Genomic DNA, 24,842 nt, shown 5'->3' with positions numbered 1-24,842 from the left:
ACGCACGAATTAAAGTTTTGGAAGAAATAAAGGCAGAATTAGCCAAACTAGGTGTGGATATATCTCTAATAGCAGAAATAAAAGCCAAGTTTGCCAGTTTTGCAAAAATACTTCTTCCCATCTTTTATTGTTAATAAGTTAATGGCTTGCAACTTGCAATCTCAATTAGTAAAGCTCCTATCTATGAACCTTGAGTAAAGCTCATGTAAATTTAGTAGGTAGAGCGCATGCCTATATGCTGATTACAATTCGGATAGTTGCAAACACAAACTTGGCACAAACTGACTTTTTCATACTAAATCGACTCGCGCAACTAACCAATATTTTTAGTACTGAAATCAGTATTGAAATTAGTATAATGGCAAACGGGTCTAACTTGTTTGTACTTTATTTAAAATTAAAATTTTTCATTATTATCCACAATGAACACTCAGGATGTGACGTCACTAACTGTCACTTTCAGTTTGCTCAAACCAGTTTGATCAAATTATTTGATGGTGGGACGCGGTCTTTAACGGTTACCTGTCAAAATCGCCCGGTTTCATAATCAACTTAAAGTAAACAGTAAAGTTCACTTTAAAGTTGACATTTACCCATATATGAATTGTGATAAAGGTAGGTACCAACTTACTTAAAATTTAAAATCCACTTTAACTGATTATGAAACCGAGCGTTACAATCATTTTGAAAATTCTCCAAACCAATTATATGAAGATTTCCTTATTTAGATCTGATATTTACCAGTTTCATTTCTCTGTCCATCTATTATCATTATCTACGTCCTGAATCTTATTTTCGGTAATGACATTGGGAAATTGTAACAAAATGTCTGAAAATTAATTTAGAAATGGGGTTAATACTATTAAAAAGCAAATTTTATTTTAGTGATAACAAAATATTGAAATATACCAAACATCTAATAAAAAACATTGCCTACTAGAATTTTTTAAATAATATCAAAACAGTAGATATCTACTAAATGTGGCAACGCTGTTAAGGAGAATGATGCACTTCATTGCACTGGTCACATGACCTCTGTCACCCAATAAGAGGGTGCGTTCTAAAGTGGTTGGGATAGTCGGTCCAGGCCGTGTTTGGTCGGCGATTGGACTTCTCGGTTGTCTCATCCATCTATGGTTGGTAATAAGGTATATTTTAAGTAATATTGATAATATTGTTTAATGCACCATTTTGGTTTTTTTGGGATGTAAAGAAAATAAAAACACAAAATATAAAAAATGCAGGCATTTTCTAATACCTTTAAAAGCACCATCATTACATTAAATTTATACAAAACATCTTTAACATAAATTCTGGCTTTTATATTAAAATTAGATTTTTTAAATTTACATATTTTTTGTTAATAAGGTGATAAAAAATGAGCGCGTGTGTTTTTTAAAGGTGGAATATCCATATTTGACGGTAATCTGAGATGCGTTTATAAATTTCACATCAGGTAATTTTGTTTAAGTCCTTATTTATGTATTTATATAAAGTTAAATACCTGATATGATTTCAAAATAGTTTACTTTTTATATAGGTAAAAAAACCTAACCAGTCCGACTCTTTGAGCAACCATTGCACCCAGGCACTTTTTATAGTCGCTTCAGTTGTCTTATGCAACGCTTAAGGTTGCCTAGGCAACGTCAAGACAACTCAAAAATCGTCCACCAAATTAGTGCAGAATTGGGTCGTCTTCTAGGCAATAACAACGTTGTAACAAAACGTTGCCACGCGGTAGACAACGTTGTCGCGTCGACAAATTGCTACTTGGGCAGCACCATTTCCGTTTTCATACCCCCTTATTTCAGTTTTATTTTCTACTTAGGAAAAAAAAGAATTTCAAATTTGTCTTTGGAGAGAAACTGCACCCTGCTCAAATCCAGATATTAGAAGAACTAATAGCCGAAATAATTAAGGGTCCCAAAGATACACACCAAAGATACATGGATGTGCGCAATGGAGATCGCGGTCGCGGTTGAGGTTTACATCAATGACGGGCATAACATACCGAAAACACCTTCATCTCAGAGGTGATTGATACGTATTCCGGGAAAGTTAGCTTTTTTATATCATAAAATTATTTACATGAGCAACAGTAGTGACAAGAGTGATTGCATGTCTTCAAGTGAAGAGTGGTGGATCATTTGTAATTATTCAAATCGCTAGTTTTCGGCTCATCCTCTAAATAAAAAAAGGCAGTATCTAGGAGAATACCATCACCTATTTAAAGAGCTTAAGAAACACCGCTTAGACAGATTTTATACTTATAAAAAATGAGTGTGGATAAATTTTAGTATATTTATTATACTAATTTTCTGTGAATGTCACGTGGTTTGAAAACTACCAATAAACGCGAATCAACAGCTCAATCGCGATGCAAAACAAACTATTTTGTTCTGGCATCGACATCGGTGTAAGCCGCGATGATAGGTCGTAAGGGGGGTGAACGGGTGAAACAACCTTGGTATTTGCGATCTCATAATAAAATGAAGGCTTGTTTTGACATCGATGTAGCGACCGCGACCTCCACCGCTCACATCCATGTATCTTCGGTATGTCCGTACCCTAAGAATTCGAGGACAAAGTATGAACCAAAGGAGGGAGGAGAAATGCGATCGAGGTGCTTCGACTGACGAATCAGCAAAAGCCTGCGACCGACAGTATAAAAATAAGATAAACCGATTTTTAATTAGTATTGATACCTATTAATTTTTCATTAAAAATTGTAATTTTAAATAATATTTAGTTTGTATAATTTACCAAAAATTATTTTAAAAAATAGAGATTTTTTTGGAAATCGAAGTGCGCAACGTACATTTCTATACAAGTGTGGTTTTACCATTATGTGTTTTTATATTTTAATAACAGAATAATAGGTATCAGTCTTTACTGACGTGGTGCATACACAATTTTATCGCCAATCATAAAAAACATTAACACTTACTTAATTACATCCTAATGAAAAAAGAGTGTGTATAATTGGTACGCACGTAAGACTTTATACTTCTATTCTTTTGATTGCAACGAAATGAATATATTTTAAACAGGTAATCTTATTTTTATTTAAATATTAAACCAATTTTAACACTTACAATAAAATACCAAAAATTAAAAATACCGTAACTAGCTACGTTATGTTTCTGAAGTTTTGCTTCGTTCCCGCAGCGCAGTTGCTTTTCCCTTAATGAATAGTCAAAAATCTAAATAAATATATTTGCTAACAAATTATCATTAATATCTGTCACCGTCCTATATAGATATCTGTTACTCCAGTGAATAAGTGGTTAAGTCAATTTTGAATAGTTTTCAGGAGAAGACTTACAAGTTTTGACAACATGTAATAAATCAATTTTATAAGATGGAATGCTAAAACTTTACATAAAATTAAGATAGAGTACAAACATATTATTGGTCTCATTTTGTAACCACTAAGTGATTAGGTTAATGAGATATGAGAAGATATGAGACTTAACCATTTATTCACCGTCGACTTACCCAGTTATTCACCCAATATGTTAATTGAAAATAAGTCAATATATGTATTTTATTTTTCGGTTTAATGACTTTAAAAAGAATATTTCTTTATTTAAAATTTAACAAAAACAATTTTATAGTTTAAAAACACCAGTTCGATTTCAACAGTTGAAGTGTATACAGCTCTCTGTGTGATCGGTCCGTATATTGTTTCGAGTGTTAAGTTTTGAGAAATGGCGAGTGTTAATGGCAAAGACCCCCCGACAGAGGAAGGACAACAGAGATTATCAATGATATGGAGCTAGACGAATATGAAAAACAAACCACAAATACAATTGCAAATCAAAATCAACAAGTTTCACAGCCACAGGTAGTAGTAAAAACAAATAACAACAACTTTTTTCCGAGCAATCAGGTAAGCGACAACAATATTAATGAAATAGGCCAGTCAGTAATTTCACAACCGAAAAATAAATATAATCGCGGAGACCAAGGTCCATATTTTGTATTTTTGCAGAATACTGATGGGAACATTGGAAAGTTGCATCGCATTGCGACTGCGCGTATGATTTTGCATGCTGAACCCTCAATTAAAGATAGTATAGTGAACATTTATATTATTGGTAGAAATAAGGTCAGAATAGAATGCAATTCCTATGAGAGCGCGAACATTCTAGTAGAGAGTAAAAATTTAATAGAGAAAAAATACGACTTATACATTCCAAACTTTTTTGTACAAAAAAGCGAAGTAATAAAAGGTGTTGATAAAGAAATAATTGAAACTGAATTAAAAAACATTATTGTACCTAGATATGGAAATTTTAAAGTTTTAAATGTTAAAAGAATGCTTAGAAAAGTAAATGATGAACGGGTAGAGACGGGTACTATAGTAGTGACGTTCAGGGGCCAAATGATACCACAACAGGTAATCATAGAGAAGATGATTTATCAAGTAGAACCATATTATATACCAAGAGTGATACAATGTGTAAATTGTCTTAGGTATGGCCACAGCTCAACACAGTGTAGGGGCAAGAAAAGATGTGGAAAATGCGGACAAGAACATGATTTGATAGAATGTGAATTAACAGTAAAGCGTATTTTTCTTAGGAAACCACTCTGCACTGGAAAGAGAAAAATGCCCCGAATTTGCAAAACAGAAAGGTATTAAGTATTTAATGGTAAATGAAAATTTACCATTTGAGGAAGCTAAAATAAAATATACCAACAGTTACACGGCAGCCATACAATCCTCAAATTCAGGAAACAAATACACAATAACTACTAAAAGAAAGTGGAATGAAGGTACTCAAACTAAATCAGTGTATCCATACATGGAAGAACATAAAAATATTTAATAAACTCCTGGCACTCTTCGTTTCCGTCTCTACCAGTACCCAAAAACATCCCAATGTATCACAATAAAACGGTAGAACAAACTAAAAATCAAAACAAAAATATTAGTGAAACTATATTAGTATTAATTAAAAGCATTTTAGAAAAAATTGAATAATATTACAAAATAAACAAGTCTTGGAAGAATTTAAATCGAATCTTGAACAAATTTTCAATGGAACTAACAAGTAGTAAAATTTTACAATGGAATTCACGATCTATAATACATAATAAGGGACATTTTGAAAAATTCGTAAATGAAAACAAATTTTTAGCTATACTATTAAGTGAATCGTGGCTAACACCAAAATTAAATGTTTCATTTTCACATTATAATGTTTTTCGCGAGGATCGATTAGACGGGTATGGAGGAATTGCAATTTTACTTCGGAAAAACATAAATTATCAAAATAATTTAAATTTCTATAATATAAATCATGTAATGTGTATTGCACTACTGATTAATTTAAAAAACAGGATCATGTATTTATACTCCATATATGTGAAACCTAAATTAGGTATATCAAAAAATGAATGGGTAAAATTTTTCAATAGCTTAAGTAATCCTTTCCTAGTTGGTGGTGACTTTAATTGCCACAATAAAGTGTGGGGATGTGATATAAATGATCGTGAAGGAATTAATTTATATGAAGCAATGGAAGAATGTGGACTTAATTTTTTAAATGATGGATCCGAAACATTAATTCGGGGAACAACAAAAAAAAATAAATCGGCTATAGATTTATCAATATGCTCTAGAGATATATATTACTTATTTAATTGGCGCACATAAACAATAAGCTTAGGTTCAGATCATTATCCAATTATCATGGAAATGATAAATAATAATATAAATGATAATAATAATCTTAGTAATGACAATATTAAAACAACTAGCTATAATGATAATAATGATATAAATAGAATTAGGACAAAATGGGATATGAAAAAAGCGGATTGGACACTTTCCTCTTATTTGTTAAATAACGAGAATACAGACGACATATCTGTAAATATTGAGAAAGAGTATCAAATATTTTATGAATCATTAAATGCATCTATTAGAAGCAGTATTCCAGAGAAGAGAAAAGTGACCAATTCAAAATTTAATAAATCCTGGTGGAACAATGAATGTAAGTTAGCAATAAAACAACAAAAAGAGCCTTTTTTACAATTCAAAAGAGTATCAAATCATGAAAATTATCTTAAATATCAGCAAGCAGAAGCTTGTAAAAATAGAATTATTTTGAATAGTAAAAGAGCCTCATGGAAAACCCTATGTAACAGTTTAAATAAAAATACATTAATAAAAACAGTATGGAATGAGATAAGAAAACTAAAAAATGTCTATAACCCTCCGAAGAACCCAATAAATGAAAACGATTGGACTGAAGGATTTTTTAACAAAATTGCCAAGCCATGGGCAGCTGAGCAAGGATTTAGTCATACATTAGACACTACAATAAATCAATCAAAGGAAGGAAGCATATTTCTTACTCAAGAATTTAACTTAAGAATTTAAAAATGGTTTAAGAAACAAAGAAAATTCAGCCCCAGGAATGGACAACATCCATTATAATATGTTATATAATCTACCTATGAATAAACAACTACACTTACTAAAAATAATAAATCAAATATGGGTCAGCATGTGTATACCCAGCTCATGGAAAGAATATATTGTAGTACCAGTACTTAAACCACATAAACCTCCTGACTGTGCAGACTCCTACAGAGGAATATCATTAGCATCATGCATTTTAAAAACATTAGAAAGAATGATTAAAAACAGGTTAGAATTTTGGTTAGAAACTAATAAAAAATTGTCCCCAACACAATTTGGGTTTAGAAAATCGCATTCCACAATGGAAAACTTAACACTCTTAGTACTAGATGTATATAATTCATTCTCAAACAATAAATCGCTGGTAGCTACATTTATAGACGTAGAAAATGCCTATGATAATGTTAACTTCACAATTCTATGTCAACAAATGAAGAAAATAGGATTACCAGATAACTTTTGTTGGAAAATATACAAACTATACTGTAACAGAATGCTCTATTTGCAAATTAACAACAAGTTAATAGGCCCTAGAATTGCAAATAATGGTATACCACAAGGAAGTATATTATCCCCCTTATTGTACGCTATTTACACGGTAGAATTCGCTGATGATATCTGTATATATGTCGATCAAAAAGATGTGGACAAGGGTTGTAAAAAAATAAATGAACATATATAATCGTTTATGTGAGGATTTGTACCAAATAGGGCTATCTATATCGGTAAAGAAAACACAAGTATGTATATTTTCTAGGAAACAAAAACTTCCAACGTTCACAAAAATACAAAACGAACAGTTCCCAATCCAATCTAAAATTAAATATTTGGGTGTAATACTTGACAGAAAAATGAATTGGAAAGAGCACATTGAGTACCTAATTACACGAGCTGAAAAAGTATATAACGCATTACGTGCAGTAAGTTATACAACCTGGGGAGCAGATGCAAATATATCACTACTCATGTACAGATCTTACATTAGAGCAATCTTGGACTATGGATGCATATTCTACAATCAAGCAGCCAAAACACACTTGAAAAAAATAGACGTACTAGCAAACAAATGTCTTCGATTATGTATAGGAGCACTGAGAAATACACCAACATCCAATTTAAGTGTAGAGTGCAATGAACCGCCTCTAAATATAAGAAGACAAACTCTTACTGAAAAGTTTATAATTAAAATGGTTGCCAAAGAGAGTTCAATAGGGGATAAATGCCACACACTATTCTTATACGATCTCACCTGTGAATATTGGAAAAGAAACAAACGTTACTATTTGTCGATAGTTATAACTTAAGACAAATTAAAAATAAATTATATATATCACGAATGTCACCAAATTTTGAACTATACCTAAAAAGTATTCCTAATATTCAACCACATTATCTCAGAAATTATTCAATATATCCAGTTAACCTCAGAAATATTATGTTTAATGGGGATATAGAAATACTCTTCCCGCAGTATCATCAAATTTATACAGATGCCTCAAAACTTGAATGTAAAGTAGCTGCCGCTTTATGGGATCCTAGAACGAGGTATAAAGAAGGAATAAGACTTGACGAAAATACTACAACATTTACAGCAGAATTAATTGCAATATGGAGGGCAATGCAATATATTGCCAGAATTGCAGACAACAAAGACAATAAATTTGTAATAATTACAGATAGTAAAAGTGTTCTCCTTAAATTGGGAAATTGGCAAGATGGTATGAACTATATTTTTATAGACATTATAAAAATTTTTATTGACCTCAAATCCAAAGATACACAAGTCGCATTTTGTTGGGTAAAAGCACACTGTAATATTCAAAATAATGAAATTGTAGATGGATTAGCCAAGAGTGTCACCGAAAAAGAACCTAATTGCTATTATAAACTAACATTAAATAATTCATTCGCGCATATTAAAAATACCACAGTCAAGAATTGGAAAGAAATGGTACAACAAATTTAATAAAGGGCAATTTTATAAAAATATTCAACCAGATATTCCAACTAAATGCTGGTTTAATAATTATCAAGGAAAAAATATACTTATTTCTTATATGTGTAGACTTAGATTTGGACATTCCTGAGTTCCTGAACATAAAAATAAAATAGGATTAGCGGAAACAAATTCTTGTGAATGTGGAGAATTAGGATCAGCAGAACATATGATATTAAATTGTATTATTAAAAAACAGGAAATTAATAATTTTATTGATCAAATTGTTAACTGTAGTAACATACAAAAACCTTTCAATTTACAATCACTTATAGTTCTTAGGCCCCCATATAAAATTATTATTTATGACCACACCGTTGAAACTTTTTGTACTTGTTATTTGGGTGGAGTCGGACAAATTTCGAGCTTAGCGCATCATGGCAGTGGGGCGTTTGTCTGTCAAACGGTCACGAAGTTGTCAATTTTATGCAAGAAAAAAATTTATAACCACATTGGTCATTTTATTTTAATCAATGGTTTTTATCATATAAACAGCGAAAATAATTTTGTCGGACAAAAATATTGGGGCATACGACGCGTCGGACACGCTAAATATGTCAAATTTATGAAAATAATAAATTTATTACCACATTGCTAATTTTATCAGAATATACCATAAAACATTTTTACAATAATGTGGTAACCTTGTCGGACAATTTTCACGGGGCATATGCGCAGTCGGACGCGCCGAAGATGTCAATTTCCTGAAAATTTTTTATTTATTACCACAGATGTCATTTTTATTTTGTGCTGTTCTTTTACATATGTAATGCATATTGGATTACTTGTCGGACAAAAATAATGGGGCGTTTTGGAGATACAGGGTGTCAAAGTTAAACTTTTTTTTTTATTTATTATTGAATATTTCCTGACAGGTACGAAATAACAACATGAAATTTGGTATGTGGGGTTTTTTTGGGTCGAGGAAACTAAATTCTTTACCAAAAATTATGGATTGCCCAGAGGGCGCCACATACGCCTTTCAGCACTCATTTATTACGTTCAATTTTTTTATCCCTCACTCTGTATAATTTTCACATTAAAATTTTTATTTTTCTATTAGTTTTACTTAAAAAAGGTATACTTCTTTCATCTCCCTAAACTCAACCGTTTTCGAGATAAACGCATTTTAAATCTGCGATACACCATAATTTTAAGCATAATATCATTGTAGTTACACCCGAAAAATAACTTAAAACCATAAAATTATCCAAAAATGTATCGCAAATTTCTTCAAATGAAATTTGCGATGCAATGACATAAATTTGAGAACTGGCACAATTATTATGGTATTAAATTATTTTTCGGGTGTAACTACAATGATATTATGCTAAAAATGATGGTGTATCGCAGATTTAAAATGCGTTTATCTCGAAAACGGTGGAGTTTAGGGATATCAAAGAAGTATACCTTTTTTAAGTAAAACTAATAGGAAAATAAAAATTTTAATGTCAAAATTATACAGAGTGAGGTATAAAAAACATTGAACGTAATAAATGAGTGCTGAAAGGCGTATGTGGCGCCCTCTGGGCAATACATAATTTTTGGTAGGGAATTTAGTTTTCTCGATCCAAAAACCCCCACATACCAAATTTCATGTTGTTATCTCATACCTGTCAGGAAATATTCAATAATAAATAAAAAAAAAGTTTAACTTTGACATCCTGTATCTCGGTTATTATAAACTTTGTACTAAGATAAGTTTAAATCTAAGCTAACTAACTAAGCTTAAATCGGTCTATTCTTACCTCAGGAACCTGACGTTAAGCTATGGCCCATTATTTACCAAATTTTACTTGTATATAAATTAAATGAAATTGAATGTATTGTTTCTCGATTCCACGTTAAGATATATATGGTCGCCTTTCTATGATTATTTCTCAAATGATCTAGTGTCCATCGAATGTACACTAGAGTTTTTTTTCTATTTGAAATAGAATAAAAAATTATTTTAATGGCCGGTAAATGAACTCTTATTGCTCTATTTTTAAATAAATCTATCTAAATTTAGCGTCGCAACCACTACAACTACATAAACCATTTCGGCGATAATGGTCAAATGGATTATACTTTTGGAACTAGATACCTTCTAATCGGTATTACCGATTTTGATCACTAAATATGAGTTTGAAACGTATTGAGAAGTAGTGTCTGATGCATCCAAGGTCAAGTAGGATAACTGAAGGTATTATAGGACTATTGAGCTTGAAAAACCGGTTTTCCTATAGGAAATAGAGTTGATCACACTTATGAAGGCTATAACTTAAAAATTCGAATTTTCCCAGATAGAGGTATACACCGATAGACGCATCTGGAGTCCTCCTTAGTTGTTGGTGCAATTTGTAGGTTGAAATTTTGAGTAATTGTCTAAAAACCAAAATTTTCAAAGTTTAGTTTTTCGGTTTTTCAGCTGTACTGAGCCGTGTGTATCTCTGATCCTAACCACTTAAGCACTATTTGAAAGCTTAACTCAACGCTATTAATCTGGTGTACTTTTGGTTTTCCTGTCTCTCCTTGAACCTAAGATATATACCCCAAAAATATGCCGTTTTGTACCTACCAAGTCCTATAGCTGGCAAGCTGGCTTATGAATGGCCGAAAGTCACGAGCTATACCGGTTCTGAATCGGCCCTGACCCCCTCTTAAAACATAGAAAAGAAATTCAGATCGGTATAACTTTTCCACAAACATACACACAAACATACAAAACATTTTCCCCTTTTTAAATAGAAATTGAATAAAATTTCTGAGATCGGTAACTTTTGAATGGTATATACAATTTTCAAAATGGCAATGTGATAAGATAGGGAGATTTCCTGAGTCCTCTGTTGTTCAACCTGATCATGGACGAAATAATAAAAAAAGTAAGAACAAAAAAAAGGATACCAAATGGGAGAAAAACCACTTAAAATAATCTGCTATGCAGACGACGCAATACTAATCTCTCAAAGTGAAGATGATTTACAACGTATGCTGCACGAATTTAATATAACCGCTAGAAAATTTAACATTTTAATTTCCCCAAAAAAGACTAGAATGCATGGTTACAACAGTAGATCTAATAAGGTGTAAATTAGAGCTGGAGGGTCAAATAATAGAACAAGTCATGGAGTTTAAATATCTAGGCATCACACTATGCAACTACGGAAATCTCGAAACAAAAGTGGAAGATCAGGTGAATAAAGCAAACAGAGCCGCAGGTTGCCTGAATGAAACAATATGGAGAAATAAAAACATCAGAAAAGAAGTGAAAGGCAGAATTTACAAAAGAGTCATCAGACCAATAATGACATACGCGGCAGAAACACAACCTGATACAGAAAGGACAAAAAAAGCTATAGAAACAGCAGAGATGAAAACATTGCGAAAAATCAATGGTAAGACGCTGTGGGATAGAGCTAGAAGTGTAGATATATGAAGGGGATGCAAGGTGGACAACATTAATAACTGGATGAAAAGCAGAAGAGTAGAATGGAACGACCACATAAGCCGAATGACAACAAATAGAGTAGTAAGAACGGACAGAGACGGTTCCCCAATAGGAAGAAGATCAGTGGGAAGACCACGAAAAAGATGGAATGACAACTTACTAAGGCACATTGAAAAACAGACAGAGTAATGTCTATATAAAAAAAAGAAGAAGAAGAGAAGAATTTTTAAAATTAAACATGCGTTGGAAAGGTAATGTTCAGTACTATAAGAAGCCGTAAAATCGGACTTAAATTTTCGAAATTGTTGGTAGTTTTGGGGACGAGAACGAAAAACAGACCCTAAATGGGAATGGCCGTAACATCCACACCCTTGTACCAAAATGGATGGTTGACATATTTCTCTTTTCCTATATTTTAAGATTGGATTTGGCCCAATTTTTTCAATTCACAAAAGAAAATTCACAAAAGAACATTTAGAAAATCGAAAATTTCTTGTATAATATAGTGTCACATGTACGGGAACAGCCGTTCTCTGGGATATAAAAAAAATAATAAGCATCAAGGAGACCAAAGCGAACTATAAACAATTTTTCTCGGTTAGATCTACATAGATTAAACTGAAAATTTGTAGAAATACTCCTTATAATGTTTATAAGGACGTAACGTAGAGAACATTCCAAAATTTTAGAAAAATTTTCCGAAATTTTCCCTCTTGTCGGAAAATCTTTTTGGAAAATTTTGGGTACAACTCACCGTCATGCCCTTTTAAGTGTTGTACATAGCGTATGTACCAATTTATAGCTAAATCGATTCAAAAGAAACCGAGAAATACTGTTTTAAAATTTTTTTTGATAATACCTCCTCCTCGATAGCCTAAAAGACTTAAGCTTTCTGTTCGTTTGCCCCAACATTTTTGTCAGACAATTAGATTTTTTGTTCAAGAATATAATTACTTGTAACTTACTGCCTTTGTCGGAAAATTGGTTTTAAAGATAAGGGATGCACGAACCCAGCAGAATTCAAAAGTATAATTTATTAATAAAAATTAAATTTTTTGTCCGACTTCGGATTTGACCCAATATTTTTGTCGGACACTTTGATTTTTTGATTTAGAATATTTGGGTACAGCTCTACGTCATACCCTTTTAAATGTTTTACTTAGTGTGTGTACCAATTTTCAGCTATATCGATTTCAAAATAACCGAGAAAAACTGTTTTAAAATTTTTTTTTGATAATACCTCCTCGTCGATAGCCTTAAAGAATTAAGTTTTCTGTTCGTTTGCCCCAACATTTTTGTCAGACAATTACATTTTTTGTTTAAGAATATAATTGTAACTTACTACCTTTGTCGGAAAAATGGTTGTAAAGATAAGGGATACACGAACCCAGCATAGTTTAAAAGTACAGTTTATCAATAAAAATTAAATGTTTTGTCCGACTTTGGATTTGCCCCAATATTTTTGTCGGACACTAAGATTTTTTGATTTGGAATATAACTACTTTTAACCTGATACATGTGTCGGAATTTTTTTTTTAATTGTAGAAAAAAAACTACAGAACGATGTTTGTCGTTGTTCAAGCAGTATGTAGGCAAATATCACATCACAATTTTTCTAAATTTTTCCCTCTTGTCGGAAAATTTTTTAAGAAAATTTTGGGTACAGCTCTACGCCATACCCTTTTAAATGTTTTACTTAGTGTGTGTACCAATTTTCAGCTAAATCGATTCAAAAATAACCGAGAAAAACTGTTTTAAAAATTTTTTTGATAATACCTTCTCGCCGATAGCCTAAAAGAATTAAGTTTTCTCTTCGTTTGCCCCAACATTTTTGTCAGACAATTAGATTTTTTATTTAAGAATATAATTACTTGTAACTTACTGCCTTTGTCGGAAAAATGGTTCTAAAGATAAGGGATGCACGAACCCAGCATAGTTTAAAAGTATAGTTTATTAATAAAAATTAAATTTTTCGTCCGAATTTGGATTTGACCCAATATTTTTGTCGGACACTAAGATATTTTGATTTGGAATATTACTACTTTTAACCTGATACTTGTGTCGGAAATTTTTTTTTTAATTGGAGAAAAAAAACTACAGAACGATGTTTGTCGTTGTTCAAGGGGTATGTACGCAAATATCAGATCAAAATGTTTCTAAAATTTTCCCTCTTGTCGGAAAATTTTTTGGGATAATTTTGGCTACAGCTCTACGTCATACCCTTTTAAATGTTTTACTTAGTGTGTGTACCAATTTTCAGCTATATCGATTTAAAAATAACCGAGAAAACTGTTTTAAATTTTTTTTTTTTGATAATACCTCCTCGTCGATAGCCTAAAAGAATTAAGTTTTCTGTTCGTTTGCCCCAACATTTTTGTCAGACAATTACATTTTTTGTTTAAGAATATAATTACTTGTAACTTACTACCTTTGTCGGAAAAATGGTTGTAAAGATAAGGGATACACGAACCCAGAATAGTTTAAAAGTATAGTTTATCAATAAAAATTAAATTTTTTGTCCGACTTTGGATTTGCCCCAATATTTTTGTCGGACACTAAGATTTTTTGATTTGGAATATAACTACTTTTAACCTGATACATGTGTCGGAAATTTTTTTTTAATTGTAGAAAAAAAACTACAGAACGATGTTTGTCGTTGTTCAAGCAGTATGTAGGCAAATATCAGATCACAATTTTTCTAAATTTTCCCTCTTGTCGGAAAATTTTTTAAGAAAATTTTGGGTACAGCTCTACGTCATACCCTTTTAAATGTTTTACTTAGTGTGTGTACCAATTTTCAGCTAAATCGATTCAAAAATAACCGAGAAAAAATGTTTTAAAAATTTTTTTGGTAATACCTTCTCGTTCATAGCCTAAAAGAATTAAGTTTTCTGTTCGTTTGCCCCAACATTTTTGTCAGACAATTAGATTTTTTGTTTAGGAATATAATTACTTGTAACTTACTGCCTTGTCGGAAAAAATGGTTTTAAAGATAAGGGATACACGAACCCAGCATAGTTTAAAAGTATAGTTTATCAATAAAAATTAAATTTTTTGTCCGACTTTGGATTTGCCCCAATATTTTTGTCGGACACTAAGATTTTTTGATTTGGAATATAACTACTTTTAACCTGATACATGTGTCGGAATTTTTTTTTAATTGTAGAAAAAAAACTACAGAACGATGTTTGTCGTTGTTCAAGCAGTATGTAGGCAAATATCAGATCACAATTTTTCTAAATTTTTCCCTCTTGTCGAAAAATTTTTTCAGAAAGTTTTGGGTACAGCTCTACGTCATATCCCTTTAAATGTTTTACTTAGTGTGTGTACCAATTTTCAGCTAAATCGATTCAAAAATAACCGAGAAAAACTGTTTTAAAAATTTTTTTGATAATACCTTCTCGCCGATAGCCTAAAAGAATTAAGTTTTCTCTTCGTTTGCCCCAACATTTTTGTCAGACAATTAGATTTTTTATTTAAGAATATAATTACTTGTAACTTACTGCCTTTGTCGGAAAAATGGTTTTAAAGATAAGGGATGCACGAACCCAGCATAGTTTAAAAGTATAGTTTATTAATAAAAATTAAATTTTTCGTCCGAATTTGGATTTGACCCAATATTTTTGTCGGACACTAAGATTTTTTGATTTGGAATATAACTACTTTTAGCCTGATACTTGTGTCGGAAATTTTTTTTTAATTGGAGAAAAAAAACTACAGAACGATGTTTGTCGTTGTTCAAGGGGTATGTACGCAAATATCAGATCACAATGTTTCTAAAATTTTCCCTCTTGTCGGAAAATTTTTTGGGACAATTTTGGGTACAGCTCTACGTCATACCCTTTTAAATGTTTTACTTAGTGTGTGTACCAATTTTCAGCTATATCGATTTAAAAATAACCGAGAAAATCTGTTTTAATTTTTTTTTTTGATAATACCTCCTCGTCGATAGCCTAAAAGAATTAAGTTTTCTGTTCGTTTGCCCCAACATTTTGGTCAGACAGTTACATTTTTTGTTTAAGAATATAATTACTTGTAACTTACTACCTTTGTCGGAAAAATGGTTGTAAAGATAAGGGATACACGAACCCAGCATAGTTTAAAAGTATAGTTTATCAATAAAAATTAAATTTTTTGTCCGACTTTGGATTTGCCCCAATATTTTTGTCGGACACTAAGATTTTTTGATTTGGAATATAACTACTTTTAACCTGATACATGTGTCGGAAATTTTTTTTTAATTGTAGAAAAAAAACTACAGAACGATGTTTGTCGTTGTTCAAGCAGTATGTAGGCAAATATCAGATCACAATTTTTCTAAATTTTTCCCTCTTGTCGGAAAATTTTTTAAGAAAATTTTGGGTACAGCTCTACGTCATACCCTTTTAAATGTTTTACTTAGTGTGTGTACCAATTTTCAGCTAAATCGATTCAAAAATAACCGAGAAAAAATGTTTTAAAAATTTTTTTGGTAGCACCTTCTGGTCGATAGCCTAAAAGAATTAAGTTTTCTGTTCATTTGCCCCAACATTTTTGTCAGACAATTAGATTTTTTGTTTAGTAATATAATTACTTGTAACTTACTGCCTTTGTCGGAAAAAATGGTTTTAAAGATAAGGGATACACGAACCCAGCATAGTTTAAAAGTATATTTTATCAATAAAAATTAAATTTTTTGTCCGACTTTGGATTTGCCCCAATATTTTTGTCGGACACTAAGATTTTTTGATTTGGAATATAACTACTTTTAACCTGATACATGTGTCGGAAATTTTTTTTAATTGTAGAAAAAAAACTACAGAACGATGTTTGTCGTTGTTCAAGCAGTATGTAGGCAAATATCAGATCACAATTTTTCTACATTTTTCCCTCTTGTCGGAAAATTTTTTAAGAAAATTTTGGGTACAGCTCTACGTCATATCCCTTTAAATGTTTTACTTAGTGTGTGTACCAATTTTCAGCTAAATCGATTCAAAAATAACCGAGAAAAACTTCTCGCCGATAGCCTAAAAGAATTAAGTCTTCTTTTCGTTTGCCCCAATATTTTTGTCAGACAATTACATTTTTTGTTTAAGAATATAATTACTTGTAACCTACTACTTTTGTCGGAAAAATGGTTGTAAAGATAAGGGATGCACGAACGCAGCATTGTTTGAAAGTATAGTTTACTAATAAAAATTAAATTTTTTGTCCGACTGTCGATTTGCCCCAATATTTTTGTCCGACACTTTGATTTTTTGATTAAGAATATAATTACTTATAACCTACTAATGTTGTCGGAAAAATGGTTGTAAATAAAAAAAACTTAGGAAATTGACATCTTCGGCGCGTCCGACTGCGCATATGCCCCGTGAAAATTGTCCGACAAGGTTACCACATTATTGTAAAAAGGCTTTATGGTAGATACCGTTAAAATTATCCATGTGGTAATAAATTTATTTTTTTCACAAATTTGACATCTTTAGCGTGTCCGACGCGTCATATGTCCCAATATTTTTGTCCGACAAAATTATTTTCGCTGTTTATATGATAAAAACCATTGATTAAAATAAAATGACCAATGTGGTTATACATTTTTTTCTTGCATAAAATTGACAACTTCGTGACCGCTTGACAGACAAACGCCCCACTGCCATGATGCGCTAAGCTCGAAATTTGTCCGACTCCACCCAAATAACAAGTACAAAAAGTTTCAACGGTGTGGTCATAAATAATAATTTTATATGGGGGCCTAAGAACTATTATTGTCAGTCAAAATATAAATACATATGAGATCCTAATTAAACACATTCTTAATATTAAACTAAAATTGTGAAAACCTATATTTAAGATTCCTTTGTTTAACCCAATTGTGTACCTATTTTCCGTGGTCTGGTCATGTTCGTGTCTTTTGCTCTGAAAGACCCTGAGCAACTGTGTTCCTCGTTAATTCCTTTAATCGTTAAAAAAAATAATATAATAATAAATAAATAAATAAATATAAAATAAAAAAATAAAGAAATATATAAATAAATAAAAAAAATTATAATAAAATAAAATAATCAAAAAAATGAAAAAAAAATATATATAAAAAAAATAAACAATAAAAAAAATAATTATATACATGATTATATACATAGTAATTAAAAATAACTACAAATGTAAATAAATATTGAAGTGTAAATCATTGTTATCACGGTAGATATTATGATATAAAACATAGTCAATATTTGTAAACATATGTCTCTAGAGCAAAATATGTTCGGCTAATGGATTAAGTCCACAGTCAAGAAAACCAAGGACACACACACATAGTTTAAAAAACATTTATTCTGAATTAGTTTGTATATCTTGGTCAGGATCCAATTCCTCCAGCTCAGGATCATTGGCGACATCCTTTTTAGGTTTCAGATTTTGATAAAATGCATGGAAAGAAGGATCTATTAAAGGCAATAATAAGTATTTTTTCTTGTCTGTAGCTATCGACACTTATTCCTTGTTAATGTTAGGTAAACAAAATAATATACTTTGACGTCTTCTATGAGCAAAATTTATTGTTTTAAAAAGATGTTCTTGTTTTAATGAGCATCTAAATGAAAGTTGGGCGCCGCTTTTAACATATTGAAGCCATTGGACTGGTTTCCACAGAAACATCTCGCCATCATTATCAAGTTTTTTAATAATCTTGATAATCTAAGGGTCATGTTTCGTCACAAGTGAATTGAAATCGAAGAAATTATCTTTCAACATAATTACAATATCAAAGGGATTCTTCTGTTTGGCAATTCTGATTACCACGTTATGTTTATGAAGTGTTGCTTCGTTCTTAATGTTGCTTAATGAATAGTAGAAAATCTAAATAAATATATTTGCTAACAAATTATCATTAACATCTGTCACCGTCCTATATACATATAATCGAATTAACAAAAACACCATTTCATAATTTTAGACGAAATAAAAATTTCGTATGACAGTAATGACGATGACAGAAAGCTTTTGCATGATAGCCGATTTCGATGTTTAATCGATAGTTGTTATCAATATTGAATAAGTATCTAATTACTAAATCTGTAAAGTTTTGATTTATGTTTTATGATTATAATTGCAAAATACAGAAGTTTCCTTTCTGACATAAATTTAATTAATAATAACGTGAATTTTGTACAATATTTTTAATAATTAAAGTAAATAAATTTTAAGTTCACTCAAATAAATAATCGATTACTGCCATCGACCACTTACATTCAATCTCAGTTTATTTTGATTAATCGCGGCAGGTAAAGTAAAATTCTTCTTTCAGAACAATAAAGTGTTACTTTACTGCCGCAAATGGCGTCAAATGAATACAATAATGAATGACTTAAGTGACGGTTGGCGATAAACTGTATTTATCCATTCAACGCTAATGTCTGTTACAGATGAGTATCTTTCAAATAACCTCGCAAATCCTTACCTATTAAAACACACTTATTCTGTTTTGTACACAATATTAAGTATAAGGATTATAAATTAATTTAGGGCAAGGCTGACTAACCTATTTCGTTTCATTTGAGACCGAGCAGTTAAACTCCGTTCGAATTGGGAACGATAAGAGCTTAATCCTACCCTGAAAAGCTATATTTAGTATAAATTCTGGAGATAATAAACCGGAATTATCGTTTGCCTCTGTACATAAATCGTATAGTACCACCTACAAAATATTACGTAGACAACAAATGGTTCGACACCTGTATTGAACACAGCGACGACAAAATCTGTTTCATCCACGTAGAGTCCCAATATACAATATCAATTTTAGATAACTGCATGAAAGCTTTAGTTAGAGAGACAATATTCCAAGGAAAATAGTTCATCCGATGAAAATCCAGCAAATTGAAATCAAATCGACCAGTATCCTAATGACAAAAGAACCAATCACTCGGCACCACACCTGTTGTGATATTCCTACTTATTTCAGTTTTCCTAATAATTTTCCTAAATAGTAAATGAAAAAAATTTAAAATTTCTGTTTGGATAGAAACTGCATCCTACCCAGATCCAGATATTAGAAAAACTCATAGCCGAAGTAACTAAGACCTCGTGGACGAAGTGTGGACCATAGGAGAGAGGAGACATGTGACCGAAGTGCCTCGACTACGACGAATCAGCAAAAGCCAGCAACCGAGAGGAATATAAGGAAGGGAAACCGATTAGTGACTATTATTGTTACTTTTTATTAATCATTGTAATTTTACATACTATGTAGCTTGTAGTATTCTAGCAATCATTTTAAAAAATAAGGATTTTTATTTAAATCGAAGTGCAACGTACATTTCTGTATAAATGTTTTTTATCAATATTTGTTTTTATATTCAAATAACACAATTCTATATTGTATTTATCCATTCAACGCTAATGTCTGCTACAGATAAGTGTCTTTCAAACAACTTCTCAAATCCTTACCTATTAAAACACATTTATTCTGTTTTGTACACAACATTAAGTATAAGGATTATAAATTAATTTAGGGCAAGGCTGACTAACCCATTTCGTTTCATTTGAGACCGAGCAGTTAAACTCCGTTCGAATTGGGGACGATAAGAGCTTAATCCTACCCTGAAAAGCTATATTCAGTATAAATTCTGGAGAGAATACACCGGAATTATCGTTTGCCTCGAAATAAATTGGATACCATCTGCAGGACGGACCAGACCGCTGGCTGCCGTAGCGGTGGGTGACATCAACGTCGGTTTCTATTAATTCCATGCAATTCGCGGAAATGTGGATGGAAATGCCTCCAATTGATTAGGTAGTGACTGGGATATTGGGTGGTGATTGGGCGATGTTACATCGATGTTTGTTACGGTTGTATGATTTTAAATCAAATCAAAGGGGGCCCTTAAGGTAATTAATACATATTCGAAACGGTAATAGGAAATTAAGTCTTAATTGGATGATTCTTTTGTTAGTAACTTGCATAAATACGTGTGGTTAAGCACATAATTAATGTGAATGTTTTGCTGTGGTATTAATTTGTTTATTCCTTTTAATAAAATGATAATTAATTAATTCTTGTTAACGTGACGATGTAAAATAAAAATATAACTCTTGAATAAAACAGCACAAAAACAATGTTCCTGAACTAAATCTAAATTAAATAGAATAATAACTACTCAGCAAAAGTTACGGACAATCTTTGTAAATTTAATATTTAGCACTTTTAACACTTAACAGCCACTTTTGACACTACGGCACACAGTGGCGCAAGTAACAAACTGTGCAAACCTAGACCATCAGTAGTTAGAAACAGAACAGAAGAAATCATTGGTAATCATATAGAGCTACTAGAAAAGTGGGCAGACAATTTTGAGAGTAGACTAAATATAAGAAATAAGATGAGGTTGCTAGAAGCAGAAATCTATCTCGAAGGCATGGATGACGAAAGAGAGAAATATAACAAATCCAACAGAGGAAAAAGTCATCAAAACAATACAAAAAGTGAAGGAAAAGAAAAGCACGTGTAGAAGATGGCATTCATTCTTAACTTTAAAAATACGGTGCAAAAATTCTGGTCGGTAGTATAAGTAGGCTAATAGAAGCATGTAAAACTACCAGAAGAAGAACGTATATATAAGTATAATTTTACCTATCCGCAAGAAAAGAGATTTGTGGATTTACATAGATGTTGCAACGGTTCGATACGTTACGAGAGTATTTTTGAACTCTTTAATTATTGTATAATTTATTTTCTGTTGATTTCTTTCAAATTCTCTAATTTTGTCGTTAATAAATATTTACGTGACGTCATGGTTCGGTGTACGGAACATACTCTACGCCACCCAGTGGCGAATATGAGCTCGCGTTCTGAGAATTTGACGTTTTGCTCTGTGAAGTGGCGAGACGCGTGCTTTACTTGACTGTGAAAGTGCGCTGGACGTAGGTCGACGAACTTTTGGTTCCATAATGGTGGAAGGTTTCATTTTTAAGTAATTTATTGGGAAATACAGTTCAATTGTAAGTGTAAATGGTGTCCCATGGGTTTGCTAAATCCGTCCAGCGTGTTCGTGAAGAAAACAATTACCAATAAAGGTGATTCCGGTAAATATTTTTTTGACATATAAAGGTTAGGTTGGATCTTACCTTATTTTTTCATTTAAAATATTCTTCCCAGTTCAACTTTTCCAGTAAATTTGTTAATTATTGAATTTAGTTTCTTTCATTCATTCCACCGTGTACAATATTTGTTCGGAGAAAGTTCTAATAGTCTTAATATTTGGTTAATAAAGTTTGAAGTCTGTCCATACCAATGAACTGTCAATACGGATGGAATAGGCACAAAGACAACTAATGCAGCCACGATAAAAGAGAGAGGTCCTAGAGAGAGACAGACAAGGTGGTGGAAACTTTGACAGGCCGTGTAATTTGAGTTGCCTATATCAACTTAAATCGGGGAAATATAAAAGTCTAAATATAAAAGTAACATAAAAACATAATCAAGGACTTCTTCACTTTGTATAAAACAGTCACTAATTTAGTATTTAAATAGTTTTAAAATTATTTAACTCCCAAATACTTTAGGAAAGTAGGTATTTGTTTTGATAAATACAAATAACAATTCTGAAAAGTATCTAAACACCAAGTATGGCACTGTGTACTCTATTTATCCCCTAAATACAAAAAAGTGGTTAAATTTTGAAATATGTACTGCCAATCAGCATTAGGCCTTAGCCAAGTTAAAATATAAGTTAAAATATTCAACGAACTGTAAATACTGATTCAATCGGGTCCATTTATATAGGCAACTCAAATTACACGGCCTGTCAAATTCTCCACCACCTTGTCTGTCTCTCTCTAGGACCTCTCTCTTGTATGTTGGTGTCAATCTTGCTTCACTATTTGAATGGGACATGGCCATTCCATCCGTATTGACAGTTCATTGGTCCATACCCAATATCTGATAAATTATGAATAAAAAAATCTAATGCTATGCTCATATCACAGTGGCAATATAATTATCCTATAATATTTTGTCCTAAATATCATATTCTGTATTTAAATTCTACATCAAGGTCACACACAATACCTTTTCACATCTGATAAGCTGTGCTAATGGATGTTTTTTTATTGCTGTTCATTCTAAAAAACCTCTTCCTCATTACTTCTTCTTTTGTTTTTTTTTTACTCACATCTTCGATCGGAAATTGAAACTAAGATTGGGAAATGTTTATTTTTAGCCATTTGGAAGGAAGATAGAACCATATTGTGAAGTCTTAGCCCTTTGACACCCACAGCCACCGTCAAGTCACTCTGGGAGTATGTCACATGGGGTCGAGCTACGGAGCTTTCCAGCTCCTGATTTCCTTTACACCTGGACCTACAGGAGGTACAGCTTTGCACCACCATGGTGCCCATTTTCTGGAACACAGTGGCGAACCTTTTGGGAGTAGGTCAAGGAATGTGTCGGTTTGGGAACAATTAGTTGGGACATTGAGTAACTATGACGTGTCATATCACAGACATTTGGTTGATGTACTATGTTATTAATTTTTTTTTCAGATTTAGGTTACCTTTGTTTTTTATATAACATATTTGTTTATTAATGTATTAGGTTCCCAAACTTATTTACGATCCTATGGTACGTTACATTGTGCACAAGGTAATCAGTCCCAGAAAATTAGGTTTTTATACTTTATTATTGGTTTGATATTTATTTTGTAATATTAATTGCTTGTTCCCAGATATTTTGTTGTCTATTCGCTTTACTTCATTTGTTCGGTTAATTCAGGTAGTCGTTTAGGTATTTATCTTAACTTCATTTCTATAACTTTCATTCATTAATTTTGCTTAACTCATTTTATTGTATTTTCTTTAGTCGGGCTTGTGCCTGCTTATTTATAGTTTTCATGTTCGTCGGCTTTTAATGTAGTTGTACGTAGCAAGCGTACTATAACCATTTGGTAAAAGTCTCATGTGAGTTGTACCCTATCTATGTAGGTAAGAAGTACTTAAGTTTTGTAACAGGTAACATGATTGTTGTTATCTTGAATATAACATGTTAAAGTACAACTTTGTCATTTTAGAGTCACATTATATTCAATTTGGTTTAACTCAGAGATTGTTAAAAATTTAGTAGTTATTTTTAATAAATGTTTATTCATTTTGTATATCATTTATTCTTATTTCCTTTATATTTTCATATACTTATTTAATTAATATATTTAATATTTGACAGCAGTGTAAGATACCTGGGAGAGTGATCGAAGATCATTTTCTTGGCGCCCTTGGTTTATTAGTGTTATTTAATTTGTTCTTCTTTAGCAATTATTCATCTTTATTCATTTTCAGTATATTATTCTTATCATAATATTTTTCTTTCTTAGTCAGCATCCCTATCTACTTAGAGCTACCGTCTTCGACAGGCATGTAAAATTGGCCGTATCCATCTTTGAGTGTCAAGTTGTCAGTCTCTTGCATCTCTAGCTAGCCTAACTCACTTTAGTTTGCCTCTGTCTATATCCATAATTCTATAATCAGTCCATCAATTTCTGCATCTTATAATTTTCATAAACATAATACTACTGCAAAAGTAGTATTTTTATTATTTCAGCCTCTCCAGCGAGAAGCTATTTTCTACTATTTTCATTTTTGTTAATTTAGTTACACATCTAGTTTTTTCGTGTATCTTACTTCTTTTGGAGTATATCGTTCTCTTTACTTTCACTCCACCAGAAGTTTTTCTTTCTTTGTTACAATGTGCCTATGACAGTCTAGACAGAAGCGCACTATAAAAAGCCATGGTAGAATTCAATTTTCCAATACGCTTGGTGAATTTCAAGTAACAAAACCCAAAGATCCAAAGGTTGGAATATATATTTTCGAAGGAGCATGAGAGTTCATATATCTAGGCTCATAAATCAACCAAAGTAAGATAAATACAGTAACTGCAGAAATTAATAGACGTATACATATCTTACAAATAGAGCGTAGGATTAAAGAAACTTTTAACATCAAACAGTCAC

This window comes from Diabrotica virgifera, chromosome 7 (assembly GCF_917563875.1).
Source record: "Diabrotica virgifera virgifera chromosome 7, PGI_DIABVI_V3a".
NCBI classification, from domain to species: Eukaryota; Metazoa; Arthropoda; class Insecta; order Coleoptera; family Chrysomelidae; genus Diabrotica; species Diabrotica virgifera.
This window is presented reverse-complemented; position numbering follows the sequence as displayed.